The sequence below is a fragment of the Thamnophis sirtalis genome, unplaced genomic scaffold (genome assembly GCF_051295495.1).
Source record: "Thamnophis sirtalis isolate CommonGarterSnake01/CBP01778 unplaced genomic scaffold, rThaSir2_p1.2 scaffold_2, whole genome shotgun sequence".
In the NCBI taxonomy this organism is placed as follows: Eukaryota; Metazoa; Chordata; class Lepidosauria; order Squamata; family Natricidae; genus Thamnophis; species Thamnophis sirtalis.
In genome coordinates this window covers 69,685,210-69,701,065 of record NW_028261382.1, presented here as the reverse complement: position 1 = coordinate 69,701,065, position 15,856 = coordinate 69,685,210, and the positions used below count along the sequence as shown (strand labels likewise).

Here is a 15,856-nt window from a genome sequence, read left to right as displayed (position 1 = left end):
TTTCAGGAGCTCAACCCTCCCCCAGTTTTCTTTCCAAGGTTGTTTTTGAGCTCTTCCTAACTCTGCTTCAGAGTCCTGGAAAATCTTATCAACATATCACACAACTTGACAACAGAATGCAACTATAGTATAGTACAGAAGCCAGCAGCTCAGTTTCACAAGAGCCATTGCTTGCTATTTGCTTTAAAATTCTTACAAATAGAATTTGAAGCATTAATTGAAGCATTCAGAAAAGCTTTTTGTCCCTTCTGGTCACTCCTGAGAGACAAACTGCACTGTTTCCAGACTGTTGCACTGGCCTTCCTTGTGTTCCTGACCAACACTTGTATTTCTCTGACGGAAGAGGTTCTCAGCCAGAGCAACGAGATTCTTATGCTGTTTCTCTCAGCCACTGTGGAATCCATTCCTGTATCCTGGCAGTTATATTGTTTCTTATGTGAAACTAGCAGGGAGCAATGTAGGACCTTCCAGGAATTTTGAATGCTGTGATCCTAGTTGCTTGTTTTACTCAAAAGAAAAGGTTGGATCCTTGTTGGAACAGAGTTTGGGGAGATTTAACCCAGAAACTGGGGATCTTAGACTCTTGGGAGGGCCAAGAGATATTTAAAATATAGATTGAAGAATTTAGGACATGAGATTCAATGGTTGAGAAAGTTTCCAATTAAAATCCTAAGCAAAGGTTTTATTACGAAGAGTCAGTCGAGGATATCTGATCTTGGACAGATTAGAGATACTGATTGGGGTGATCTGTGGTAGATAAGGAACTGTTGTAGACTTTCTACCAGTTAATTGATTTTTAAAAAAATCATTTCTTTTGGATTTGCATTTTAATTTTTTGAATAAAATAAAATAAGTTAAAAAGAAACCAGGTCCCATGATTTTCTGTTCATATCTCCAGGGCATGACAGATGAAACTCAACTGATCAACTCAGACATGAGACAACAATTCTAATACATCATAATTTTGGTGACAAGCAACAGGAGGGAGGATTTTGTGATTACTGCTGAAAACAGACTTATGGGTCCCTTTGGTGATTGATTCAGAACCCTAAAAACAATTCTGTTCTGGGCTAAGTAGATTCCAGCACCCCCGATTGTCCTTCAGTGAAAGAAGAGATTCAAAAAATATCAACCAGCCTCAGTGGGCACATGCATGCACATGGATTTGCTGCCCCCAATCTTTCTGAAAGTCTGAAACTAAACGGCAATAGTTTCAGTGCGTTTTAGTCTTGCAATTTAGATCGCTATGAGACAACCAGAGGTTTTTTTGACTGACCCATAGGAAAAATAGACGATTCAAACATCTCAGCTCAATGACTGAATCAGATTCAAACCATTCACGAGCTTTGTCACTGATCCACGAGAAGCATAAACTTCCTCTAGAAAGCAGGCAGGGATGACGGTTTGTTCAAAGAAAAAGAAGAGATAAACCTTCAAGTAATGACACCATTACCATTGCACTGAATAGAAAGGCAGAGATCCAAATCTTATAAATTGGGGGGGAAAGTGTATGTTACAAAGATATCTTAGATATCAACAACTGCAGAGTCAGGGGATGGACTTACCTTGGTGGCTGTATTTTCAGATTCAGTCAAGGTACAAAATTAAGGTGACCAGATTTTCAGATTGGTAAAGAGGGACACCATTGACCGGGGGCGGGGGGGGGAGGCTTGATTAAAAATTTTCTATTTTGTCAAAAGGTCACAAAAGGCGATTACATCACCCCAGGACACTGAAACTATCATAAATACGAATCTGTTGCCAAACATCAAAATTTTGATCACGTGACCATGAGGATGCTGCAACGGTCACTAAGTGTGAAAAATGGTCCCAAGGGTCGCTAAGTGTGAAAAAATGGTCATCAGTCACTTTTTTCAATGCCATTGTAACTTTGGTCACTAAACTCATTATACCATCTTTCTTGTCACAGTTTTTAAGTGAATAACTGCAGCTGATAAGTTAGTAATATAAGTGAATCTGGTTTCCCCATTTGACTTTGTCAAAAGGTCACAAAAAGCGATTACATGACCCCAGGACACTGAAACCATCATAACTACGAATCTGTTGCCAAAAAACAAAATTTTGATCACGTGACCATGAGGATGCTGCAACGGTTGCTAAGTGTGAAAAATGGTCATCAGTCACTTTTTTCAATGGCATTGTAACTTTGGTCACTAAATGAACTGTTTGAAAGCTAAGGCTAGCTTGCATTATAATGCCTTATGCTAGCTTACATTTTCAAGAGAGAGAAGCTAAACTCCTTATTAGAATTGAAATAGAAATGAAGAGTAGAGTAGAGTAGAGTAGAGTAGAGTAGAGTAGAATAGAATAGAATAGTTTATTAGCCAAGTGTGATTGGACACACAAGGAATTTGTCTTTGGTGAATATGCTCTCAGTGTACCTAAAGAAAAATAAAATAGAATACATTTATCAAGAATCATAAGCTACAACACTTAGTGATAGTCATAGGTTACTAATAAGCAATCAAATTATACTAGGAAACAAATTATTGGATTTTTAAATTATTGGATTTCCTTTCAAAGAAACTCAGTATGTGCTTCCTGATTATTAAAAGTGCAAATTCAGTGTCAATGACTCCCGACTATTTAAAAAAAGATTCTATCCAAAATAAATTGAAATAAACCATTTTTAAAAATTCTATGCATAATAGTTTGAAATGCATTGTGCATAGAATTTTTAAAAATGGTTTATTTCAATTTATTTTGAATAGAATCTTTTTTTAAATAATCCAAGACAATTTAAAAAAAGAATCCACACAGAATAAATTGAAGTAAAACATTTCAAACTATTCCAAACAGAATAAATTGAAGTAAAACTATTTTTAAAAATTCTATGCACAATACATTTCAAAGTATTGTGCATAGAATTTTTAAAAATGTAAGTCACAGTCATATGTCCACAAGATGCTGCAAATGGCTATAAATGTGGGTCAGTTATGGAGTGACTGCAGGGGGAGACATGAGGCATCAGAACTTCGAACCAGGTCGTAAGTACCTTTTGGGAGGGAGGGAGGGGTCTATCATAATTTTGAACAGTCACTCAGTTACCAGGCATAAGTCAAGGACTACCTGAGCAATCCTGCCTTCCAAATGCCAGGTAGCTCCATCAACAGTCCTTTTCATCTTTTTGTAAGAAAAATATGATGGAAAAAGAAACAATAACTATTGTACATTTATTCCAGGACATACACGAAGTCATAGGAATGGATCATGAATGAGAGCACATTTCCACCAATTAATCCAAAAAATAAAGCAGCAAGGATCTTGCTCTTTCTTTCAGAAAGAGGAGGTGGGGGGGGATAGTGGGATCCTTGCAGCTTTCTGAGCTTGGTGCAGCAAGGATCCCACTATCCCCCCACCTCCTCTTTCTCCCTCTTTCTCCTTTTTGTCCTTTCTCCTCCTTCCCCCCCAAAAGAGAAAGAGAGGGAGAAAGAGGAGGTGGGGGGGATAGTGAGATCCTTGCTGCTTTAAGAGGAGGTAGGGGGGATAGTGGGATCCTTGCTGCACCAAGCTCAGGACAAAAAGGAGAAAGAGGGAGAAAGAGGAGGTGGGGGATAGTTCTTCCCCCCCCCCTGCAGCAAACTTGTGGCAGCCGCCCGAGCTCCCTCCCCATGCCTTCTCGCCTTCCCTCAGGTGGAAGTTGCTCGCAATCACCCTCTCGCAAGGCTCTCGACTCCTCCAGGGACTCTTCGCCGCGGTGGCTCGACAAGCTCAGGCTTTCTCCTGCTGCTGTTGCCACTGCTGTCTGGCTCCAGCAGAACGCGGCACGGGACAGCTCGGGGACCAAGTGCGGCCGGTGCAAAATACTGTCCGTACCACACCTAGCAGGTCCTAGGAAACAGGCCGTGCAAGTTTCCGGGATGAGTGACATTCTCGTTCTTACAGAGATGGCTATTCTTTAGGTGCAGCTACAGCACTTTTTTTCCTCCTTTGGAAGCCGTCTCTTGTGACGTTTGCAAGCCAATCAAGAGTGTGGCTTTGAAAACCATGCTGTGCGGGAGCGAGTATCTCTCCCCGAATATGGAGGATGTAGTGGGCAACTTGTATGAATCTAGAAAATCAGTAAGACCCGCTGGCGGCCCGTATCTGCCACGGCCTTGCCCTTGCAGCCTCTTTACATTGGTAAAGATAATTTTTTTAAAAAAAAATCGGGACTTTTTAAGAACGCTGCGGGACGTGGGACAAATTGTGAGAAATCGTGACTGTCCCGCCAAAAGCGGGACGTCTGGTCACCTTATACAAAATAGATGTTAAAATATGGATAAAATTTTAATGGGGACAGATGAAAAATTGATTTAAAATATATATAATTATTTACTGATAGTTAAAGAAACGATGATTGCTTGGGCAAAGAATTTCAGATACAACATAGAATGAGAGAAATGGTTAAATATTTGGAAAAGAAACTACAAACTGACTATGGCTTCAGCCTATAAAGAAAACCTGTATAAAATGTTTTACAGGTGGTGCCTGCCACCTGCTAGATTGGCAAAAATGTATAAGAATTCCTCCGTCAAATGTTGAAAATGCAACCAGATTCCAGGAACCTACTACTACATGTGATGGACATGTAGAAAAGCAAGGAATTACTGGAAAAAAATCATAATTGGTTGGAAATGATAACTGAGCAACATATTGAGTTTAAGCCAGAAACATGCCTCCTAGGTATACTATCGGAAAGTTACGATAAAGCAACCATATACTTAGTGCTACATATACTGACGGCAGCAAGAATTATATACACTAAATATTGAAAAAATGTGAATACCCCATTGGACGAGGATATAATTAGGAAAATTTGGGATTGTGCCAAAATGGATAATCTTAAAAATTAAAGATAAAGAAGACTCAAAATATTATGAGACATGGAATAAATTTTATGAATGGCTAGAGACAAGAGGTAGAAATGAGCGGGAAAATACATTTACGAATGTCAATAATTGTTAGTATGGAAAACAAACATGTATAAAACTAACTATAGTTAAGGGTAAATTGTAAATAGGCTAATGTAAGTAGAAATTTAGTTAAAGCTCTTTTTCTTTACTCTTTTTGGTCATACTACTATAATAACTGTTATTATATTATTGTTATAGTTACTAGCTTGTGTGTTAAGATTTACTATTAACTTTTCATTGGCTTTGCTTTATATGTAATTATTATCCTGATATGTCACTGTCTTTTCAATTAAAAATAAATAAATTTAAAAAGGCAGAGAAACTGAGCTGGGCTGCTTTATAAATTTTGAAACAAATTTATAAATGATTGTACTTTATCAGCAGTTCTTCAAACAATTGAATTTCCTGCTTTTCTATCCTGATTACCAGTTGCTGTAGTCTCCGCATTGGGGGAGAGGGGGATATTAGCGCTAAGCAATACCAACAGACTCCAAAATTCCATTTTCAAACAGAGTCAAAGGTTACCTCCAAGTGCTTCAAGGACCCTCTAAAGAAGAGGATCACGCCACGGAGAAGAGGGAGTCAAGGTATTATCCAAAGCACCTGAGGGCAGGACAAGAAGCAATGGGTGGAAACTAATCAAGGAGAGAAGCAACTTAGAACCAAGGAGAAATGTCCTGACAGTTAGAACAATTGATCAGTGGAACAACTTGCCTCCAGAAGTTTTAAATGCTCCAACACTGGAAGTTTTAAAGAAGAGATTGGATAACCATTTGTCTGAAGTGGTGTAGGGTGTCCTGAGTAAGCAGGGGGTTGGACTAGAAGACCTCCAAGGTCTCTTCCTGCTCTGTTATTCTATTTATTCTATTCTATTTAAAAGGATGCAAATTACCAATATAAATCCTTCCATTCCCCACTATCCTGTCAGAGCTGAAGAAGCTTCTTAGAAGAGAAGAGAAATGTCTACCAAAGAAAAACCAAAAAGTCCAGTTGCCTCCTGAAAAAGCACCTTTGGGACAACTATGACCCGGATGACTGAGAATCTCTTCAGGCTTTCAATGGTTATCTACTTTTTATGTTACTGTTTTGCACACCTCTTCATTGCATAAAAGACCCAGGACAAGTAAATTTGGAGGTGGGGCGGGATGGGGGGCGTTGAAAGAGACAAAAGTTCTACTTTTCCTCAGCAGGTCTGCAAAAGCCAGATTGCTGGGGTGGGAGTGCCCATGCTGATCTTGAACAGACCACAGCAGTATAGAATTAGGAAACCAAAGAGATGGAAGCATCATTTGGTCCAACTCCCTGACCAGTGCTGGTATCCTCTCTATCAGCATCCCTGAGCACTGATCATCTATTTTTGTTCCAAGCCCTCCAGTGAATTCTGAGGAAGATCATTTCATGGGTTAACATGTTTTAACCTTCAGAATTCCTTCCTGATGTTTGGCCAAAATTTATTTCCTTGCTGTTTAACCCCTTTCTTTCCTGTCCTCTCTTCTGAAGCCATCAGGAACCGGCCTGTCCCATCTTCTGACAGTCCTTTAGGGACTTGAACTCCTTATTTATCTCCTTAGACTTGTCTTTTCCAGGTCAGCCATATCCAGTGGGTCTAACCATTCTTTGTAACTTTTTCTTTCCAGACCTCTTATTGTCTTGGATGTTTTTCTCACAGTACACTCCAGTTTATTTATTGCATTTTTTATTCCACCTTTTATACTTAATAAATAACTCAAGGTAGCAAACCTCCATCCTCCTCTTCTTATTCCCACAATAACAATCCTGCGACATGGGATAGACTGAGAAATCCAGGTTCCTGACCAACTTAGCTGACAATTTGTCATCCAAAAGGTAGAGGAGGAATTAGAGGGTCAACTTTATCGGACTTAATTCTTACTAAAAGAGATGAAATGATAGAGCGGGTTGAAGTTGCCAGAACATTGGGGGAAGGGTGACCATGATATATTGGAATGGAATATGAAACAAACACAGGCAATAGAAAAAACCAGTGTCTTAGAGTTTAAAAGAGCTGATTCCAACAAACTCAGAGAGAGCTCGGGAAGTTCCATGGATGAAAATATTAAAGAGGAAAACAACTCAAGAAGTTTGAGAAACTCTGAAAAATATTATTATAGATGCCCAGTTCAGCACAATACCACTGAAAAAGAAAAACAAGAAATCTAAGAAGAAAGCAGCATGGTTACACAAAGAACTCTCCGATAAACTGAAAGACTAGATCCTGAAGGCAGGACAAGAAGCAATGGATGGAAACTAAACAAGGAGAGAAGCAACCAAGAAAAAGAAAAACTTCTGGACAGTGAGAACAATTAATCAGGGGAACATCCTGCCTCCAGAAGTTGTGGATGCTTTTTAAGAAGAGACTGGACAACCATTTACCTGAACTGGCATAAGGTCTCCAGCTTCAGGAGGGGGGGTTGGACTGGAGGAACTTCAGGGTTCCTTCCAATTCTATTATTCTGTTCCGTTATTCTGTATCCACCCCATCAAGTGCAAAGAAAGTCCACAAAGCTATAGGATCTCCTCCCATGGGTAGAGGGTTGGACCAAAGATCTCCAATCTCCCTCCCAACTCTATTATTCTCTGTTCTACTTTCAATCTTATTTTCACAAGTAACAAAGAAATATGTGATCTTCCCCAGGAAACCAAATAACAGCAGCCCCGTAGCTAATGTCTCACTGCATATACAGTCATTCTCATTCTATGCAGCGACTCAGGAGCCTTGGTGGCGCAGTGGTTAGAATGCAGTACTGCAAGCAAACTCACTGCTTATGCCAGAAGTTCGATTCTGAGCAGCTCAAGGTTGACTCAGCCTTTCATCCTTCCAAGGTCGGTAAAATGAGAATCCAGATTGTTGGGGGCCAGAGGCTGACTCTGTGAATCACCTAGAGAGGGCTGTAAGGCACTGTGAAGTTTAAACTTATATAAGTTTAATTGCTATTGCTACTTCAGCTTGAGGTCCAAAGCTGGCTGCCACCAAAAAAGGAATCTTCAGTGCCTGTTAAGGGAATCCTATTTCAGACTCTGACCAAAGAGCTGATTTTTGTTTACTCTAAAAAATTATGCACAAGAGTGCTGGGAAGCTAGAAAGGCTTGCGCCTTTGTTAATACTGTAAGCCAATATTAGTGGCACAAGAAGCCCATTGTGTCTACCAAGGCGCTGCAGGGAGACATCTGAAAGCAATCACCCCTAAGAGAAGCTTGCTGGGGAACCAGCAAAAGACACTCCCTTCCACTGAAGTCTGTGACTTCAAAGGACTTTAATTTTTTTCTCAAATGGGAGGGGCAAGCTGAGAGGAAACTGCTAGAAAAACCATTGTGTGGGTGAATGTGTAAAGTTAACATGCAGGGGAAACCCATCAAGGGCTGGAGAACTATTTTATGCAACAATTTCAAACAATATTTCTTGGCTCTACTAGGACTATCCTTGTTGCTTTCACAATTCTAACCAAGTTTCCCACTGCCTCCACTGCTCAGTCAGTAACATAAAGAAGAGCTTTTGACAGGAACTCTTATAAAATAAATTACTGGCTCATCCAAGGGTCTTCAACCGTGGGTCTTGTGACATGTCGGGCAGCCATAAACCAAACCTGAGAGGGTCACAAACTGCCCCCACTCTGCATGGAGCAGCTGCCTTTCAGCTTATCTGAGTGGAGAGGGAAGTGCAGTCTACAGCACAAACAGGGATTAGAGAAAAAGAAAAAGAAAGGAGGAGGTATCTCCTCCTATGTTAACAATCACTGATGTAAAAATGTTACTGTACTAAAGAAATTTTGTGATGAGAAACACTATTCATTAATTGCAGACACTTTCATGCCCCTTGAGGTTTCTCTTCATTTATATTAGTTGGGGTCTATATACCAACTCCTTATAGGCATAAACAACTCATTGCAAATCTTAGCTGACCAAATCCTGTGGGCTGAACAGATATCCAGACTCCCTACGCATTCTCTTAGGAGATTTTAACAGTGATATTCTAAATCAGGAACTGCCAATATACACTCAGCATGTCAGCTGTCTCACTGGAGGCAAGAATATTTTAGACCACTGCTACTCAACATTAAAAGATGCTTATCACAACGGCAAACTAGAAATGCAAGTCTACAGAAAAACCACCCATACTAACCAGGTGCTCCACTACCAAACCCAACTTCCCACAAGAGAAGGTTATTAATATGTTGGAAGAAACTTGGCTGGAGCAGACCTCTCTCCCTTATTGAAGAGAAACATCAACCTGCCAGGTGGCCTGAGTGTGTTCCTATATTCAGAGGTTTAAGAGGAGATCACTGCCAAATATTGCTACCCTCCCCATCTCAAACACACCAACAATAGCCATATCTCCTATACCTGACACCCCCTCCCTCTGGTGATCCTAGAAAAAGATGTGCAGGGTCTATTTCATAGACAAATATCGGAAAAACACTAGGCCCATGTGGAACAACTCCTCCTTGCTGGAAAACCTATGATGAACAACTGGCCCCATTTTCAACCACATCTTTAAAAAATCCCTGGAGATGTGTTACGCCTCTTCTTGCTTCAAATGCTCCACTGTCATCCCAGTTCCCAATAAATTCTCCATCAGGGAGTTGAATGACTACAGACAGATTGCTCTGACTTCTGTAGTTATAAAAACCTTTGAAAGGTTAGTACTGGCCCACCTGAAAATCATCTCAGATCTGCTGTTAAACCCGTTGCGGTTTGCCTGCTGTACAAACAGATCGGCAGATGATGCTGTCAATAGGGCCCTGCACTGCATCTTGCAACCTCTTGAATCCCCAAGGACCTATGCAAGGGTCCTTTTTATAGACTTCAGCTCGGCATTCAGTCTCATCATTCCTGAAATTCTTTACTTTAAACTGACTCAGCTACTGGTAGCTGTGCTTGTATACACTTGTAGGTGGATTATAAGCTTTCTGACAGATAAAAAAACAGCAGGTGAAGCTAGAGAAAATCACATAGAGAACCTGTACAATTAGCACAGGAGCCCCTAGGCGTGTACTCTCTCCATTGCTCTTCTCTCTGTATACCAATGACTGCATCTCTAAGTGCTCATGCACTATGCCCACATCTATCAAAAGGTCTCCAGCATGGATGGTGGGTGTTGCTGTCCAAAAACCACAGTCGGAGATAAGACTTCTCCCAGCAGGGAAACACAAATCGCCGCAAAGGAGTTTGATAGTTGAAGGTTTTGGAAGATTGACCATTCATATGACATAACTTGAATTTTAAATGTTAGCAACAAAAATAACAAAAATATTATTTGGATCAGGGGTCTCCAACTCAAAATGGTCCCATATTCCGTGACAATATAACACCTGGGGGCACAACCAAAGATAGAAGCCAGAAAATTTCAGTTCAGGAAAGCTGGTATGGTAAAGCTCTTCCTCCCGCACCCTCCCAAAGCAAGATTCTCTCTGTACCAAAATTTATTGAGGCTCTCGGGTGCTTTTGGGGTGCTTTTCCTGCAGAACCTAATTTCTCTCTCAGGTTCCTGGGGTGCTCTTTTTCTGGCTCAGGGCTCCTGCTGGAGGAGGGTCTTCTATGAACTAATAACAGAGGAATGTCCAGCTAGTTGGATTGAATTTTCCTTTGGTTAGAAAATTGCCACCACTGGCAGTTTCAAAATTACATGTTTGCCTTTCAAGTGATACTGTTTTAAAACAGGAGGGATTTCACAGCTCTTCTCCCACATAACAAAGCATGTCGCTCAAGTGCCTGCACAGATTATATGAAATGAGTAGGATAATTGGGATCATACCCATTTGCACAGCAAAATTCCAACCTGGGAGAAAATATCAAGTTAGGAAATTAGAAAACGTTCAGCGGTGTCCGTAGTAGGGTTGTGGGGGGAGCAAATGGTGCAGAGATTTGTGTTATAAACTTTATCCCTTTTATGCACTGCCCACACAGACACGCGTACACACACACACACACCTTTAATTAAATAAATACATAAATTAGAACTTTTATGATTCTGCTGTGATTATTTTGATGAAAGCATCTATAGGTACATCTGGAGGCTATCCAAAACATAAATGACTTTCTGCACTTCTCATTAAATGTTAAGGAAAGTTCTTAAGAACAGAGTCCTTTATTTCCAAGATATTTCCTTCCTTTCTGCCAGTCCCCAAATGCTTATTATGTGTTAACACCCCCCAAAATATTTTACCCATTGTTCCTGAAAAGTAAAAGTGGTTCTTCTGGAGTGAGAGGAACGCAAAGCTTAAGAGGAGGAGGAATAAACCAACCCCAAAAGAAGAGAGGTCCTCTTGTCTCTGCACTGACTTCCTAAGCTTCTGCTGGCAATGGCGGAGGCATCCCAGCCCCTCCCCACCCCTGGCCTGCTGTACTTTGGATACTGTGGAGCTCAAGGGGTCCTTTGCCCCACAGAGGGCTAACCATGAGCCAACTCAGTTGCTACAGGAACACTAGCAGCAAAGGGAAGCCATCAGATGGACTTTAGGCTTTTAAGACCGAGAAACGGGAAAAAAGACCAGTTATTTTAGTTCCAGAGACCACTGACCAGTGGGAAAATGTCTGTGTGTGTGAATTACACAAAGGCAGAGAGTGTGAAATCTAATTGTTTTTCATTGCCTGCTTTTCCAAACAGAATTTCACAATTGCTCAGCACATACCTGCTAAACTGGCTAGGTAACACTCCTTCTCTGACTCGCCCAGTGTTCCTGCAGGTGGGACTCTTAGAAGTCCACAATTTGGAAGCAAATCCCTCTGCTGAATTTGCAGATTTGCCCACAGAAATACATGCAGACCCAGAGCCCCATCAGATCATTCCCTTGACTTGGACAACCCGATGGCTGGTTTATCCAGGTAGATCTGGAATAAGTTCCAGCTGAGCTCTCTGTAGAAGAACACTCCCCCAATCCACAATACCATCAAATCTGCTTGTGACTCCTAATTTGAGAACTCCTAAATTATGCAAAATTAAGCCAGCTCAACCCTTCCATTAAGAAGCACTTTTGACATATAATTGCTTTATTGTTTCAGTGAAAAGCTTTTCATTCAGCTTTCACTTGTTATATTTGCTGTATAGATTCAACTATTAATAATAGTATATTATTAACCCTAATCCCAATGAAAAAATTAGTTGGGGGGGGATTTCCCAGAAAAGTTATACTATTAGGGGATTATAGCATCGCAGAGCAGGGAGCTCCCAGATTAAGAATGAAGGAAGAGAGTTGAATCGTGAGAAAAAGTTGGATTTTCCTAGCTCAAACCCATTTTTTTATTTCTTCACTGCAAGGATGCCAAATGTCTAGTTCTTCCATCCAGTCTCATTTGTGTCTTCTCCATGTAGCCAAAAAGACAGAGAGTTACCTGTTTTTTACATTGGAGAAAGAGCGACTTACATCTCACAAAGGAGTGAGAAATGACAGTATTTCTTGCTGTTTTTTCTCTTCTGCACAGAGGTGTCCACAAAGCCAAAAGTAACAGAAAAGTGTTACTTAGGATTCACACTGGGTTATCTACATGGCATAAGTTTTTTGTGATCTTAAAATTAAGCTGAGAGCAGATGATAGAGCAGGAGCAGGGAAAGAAGGGCTATTGGTTTCAGTTACCGATATGCAGGTCTTGGCTTCAGCAGTTATGGGGCATAAGGCGGAGGTAGCTTGTGAGTACATCTCAAGGAACCAAGAGTAGCAAAGAGCCTCTCCATCATGCGTGGCATGTTTCTGAAGAATCCTTTTCCAGAGGCAGAGCACAACCTCTGGCACCAGGAAACCCTACTGGTAGGTTAGCCCAAGAGGGAGCTCCATCCCACATGGGATGAAGGGCCTCCCATAGTAGACAACAGCACTAAACAGGCTTGACAGAAGGGATACCGTAAGTTCAGGGAGGGGATGAAAGGGATGGTTGAAGCTGGGGCACTGTGTAAACTACCTCTGGTTTCCCAAAGTGCTTGATCAACAAGGAAGAAAGGCCTCTCCCACCACTCTTCTGCTGCAATTGGGATTTCAGGGAATGGTGTCCCCCAAGCCAGACTGACCCAAAATCTTCAAGCACTGTGAATTTGTGCTATTTATTCATCTATTTATTTTTATCCCATCTTTATTATTATAAAAAAATTCAAGGTGGCAAACATGCTTAATACTTTTTCCCCCTCCTCCTCCATTTCCCACAACTACTACCCTGTGAGAAGGGTTAGGTTGAAAGAGGGACTGGCCAGAAGCCACCTTTCATGCCTAAGGTGGTATTAGAACTCACTGTCTCCTATCTATGGAGATTCTCAGTCAACCAGATCCTGGTTGTCCCAAAGGTGCTTTTTCAAGAGGCAACTGGACTTTGTTTTTCCTTGAAGATGTTTTGTTTCTCATCCAAGAAGCTTCTTTGGTTCTGAGTGAATGGTGGCCAATGCAAGGATTTATATTCCTTGCAGCAAAACATCTTCAAGGAAAAGGTTTCAGGTTTAGTTTATTTGTATGCCGCCCTTCTCTGGGAGGGACTCAGGGCGGCGAACAACTCAGACAAACAAAGAACATCCAGTTGCTTCTTGAAAAAGCACCTTTGAGTCATTGTCTCCTGATTTCTGATCTGATGTCTTACCCTCTACATCAAACTGGGTCTACAAAATCCCTTTTTAATGCCATCCAATTGAGTGACCAGCTTCAGATCTTGTGGGAATAGATTCTACAGATTAATTCTGTGCAGAGTGAAATGTTTTATTTTTTTCTAAATTTACTTCTAATCAACCTCACTGGTGGTCCTTGCCCTGGTGTTTGGAGAGAGGAAGAAAAACTCTGTCAATTTTCTCTAGGCCATGGGAAAATTTATACACCTCAGTCATGTCCAATGTTCTATCTTTTTGTTGTAGGGAAGTTGTTAGAATCCCCCAAAATTTTGATTGTTCCTGTACTTGTTCCAGGTCTTTTCTATCCTTTTTTCAAACATGGACACCAAAAATGTACATATTCCAGACGCATACTGTAGACTTGTTTAACAGCATTATAGTCTTTGCAGCTTTGTTTTGAATCCCATTCTTAATTGTCCCCAAAACGGAATTCACTTTTTTCAGATGCTACATGCAGACTTGACACTCATAATGAGCTAACTACAATGTGAGATTTTTTTTCCTGATTAATTACAGATACTTTGAATGTCTTCACTCTATATATGAAGGAATGTTTGCCCCAATATACATCACAAATGCAATACATCTGCCCTATGGCTGACCATCTCTCTAAAATATTATTCTGGAACTCCTCACAATGACTTTGGTTTTTAACCACCCTGATTTCATCTGCAACCTTGGCCAACTCACCAGTTGCCCAAGTACAGCCCATTTATGCACATTTGGAAAACACCAGTCCCAAGACATTTTTTGTAGAATTTCCCTCTCTGAGAAAATACAACTATTAGCTATGACTCAATCTGAAAGGCCTCAATTCAAACCCCCAAACTCAAAGGGAAATCTTTTAGAAAAGCAATTGTCTTCTGTTTCAATGACTCAGATTCAAAATGGGAGCAAAACTAACCTGAATTGACAGATCCAAGATGAAGAGGTTCCACCAACTGATCCCCATGGTCATGCTCCTTCTTAGCAAGCATGTGCTAAGAAGCCTCCAGAGGCTTCCTGATGACCCTGTAATTTGGAGATTTGAGGTGCTTTCTGGGAAGAATCCAACTGCTTTTGAAATTCATTGTAAACCAGGAACATGAAAAATCCATTTTAAAAAAAATTGCAGGCTTCTTCAGTAACACTATCCAATCCAAACTCATAATTTGTCCACCTTGGTCACATCTAGCCAGCTATGCCAATAGCAATTCTATTTTGCGGAGAAGTATATAATTTCATTTTAAATGAATCACAACAGGGTTTCCCCAAACCTGCTACCATGCGGCATAACACTGGGCTATACACAAAGGGTTTTGCGTTTGCACATCAATTTACATGTGTTTTGAATGTTCCATGAAAACTCAGTCTGTAGACAAAAGATGGATCGCAGTGCAGATCGTACACTGCATTTTAATTCAGTACCAATATGTTCTCTGTACACAGCAGCCTCAAAATTTTTGAATCGTGCTCTACAAGTCTGCAGGAGCTGCTCTACGACTTCGTGCCTCAAAAGGAGGCAACTGTATCTTTAAAATTATTTTCTCCTTTGAGCATTTGAGCTGAAGCAATAGCAGAGGAGAAACAAATCACTGTTGTTCTAAAGATGCATTTAGCTGCAACAAAATTGCAATCTAGAGAGCAGAGCTGGTAACAGAACGAAGCAAGTATTTGTAGCCTTAGAATTACAATTCAACTTTAGCTCCCCAAATACTAAACACAGCGTTATTTCTGAGCCAGTAGTTTTTAATCATTGTTATATAGTACATAAAGTCACCATTCACATCTGTTGGATATTCATGTAATTTTTGTGATCTGTCTCTTTGTTCCTCCTTAAGCCAGGAGCAGAAGCAGCCTTCGGAGCCTTTGTGCGTTCATCTCTCTCCCGTCCCGGCAAGAAAAGCCACCCTCCCACACACACACACACACACAAACCTCAGCACCACCTGGGCTCCTCCTTCTCCTCCTCCTCTGCAGACAAAGTTCTGCCGAGACGGAAAGTAGATGGGCTGGCAAAGGCCAGTTGTGCCCTGGATTTTCCCCTTGCCTAAACGGTCCCAGATCTCTCAAGCAGACAAAGAGACTCCTTCTCTCTTTCAAAGAAAGCCCTGCGCTCCACTGGATCCTTCCGAGAAACAAGGAAGTACACAAGGCAGATTGAAACAGAGGCGGCCAGGCGATCCCTTCCTAATATGAAAACTGGACGGTCACACTACTAGGAAGGCCCGCTCGGTTTGGGCGATGCGATGGTTCTGAATTCAGCTCCAGAAAGTTACAAGTCCTTTGTGGCCGAACGTCTTCATAGGCAGCCCCGCTCCGTCGCCCCGGACCTCCCACCCAAAGAGCGAGACAGGGTCAC

General features: G+C 41.1%; 1 protein-coding gene across 2 annotated transcripts in view; it reads right to left on the bottom strand.

Annotated features, from left to right (window-relative positions):
• Positions 1–15,856, bottom strand: part of TET3 (tet methylcytosine dioxygenase 3) — a 77,864-nt gene that overhangs the window by 36,979 nt on the left and 25,029 nt on the right. The gene's annotated exons all lie outside the window — the stretch shown is intronic.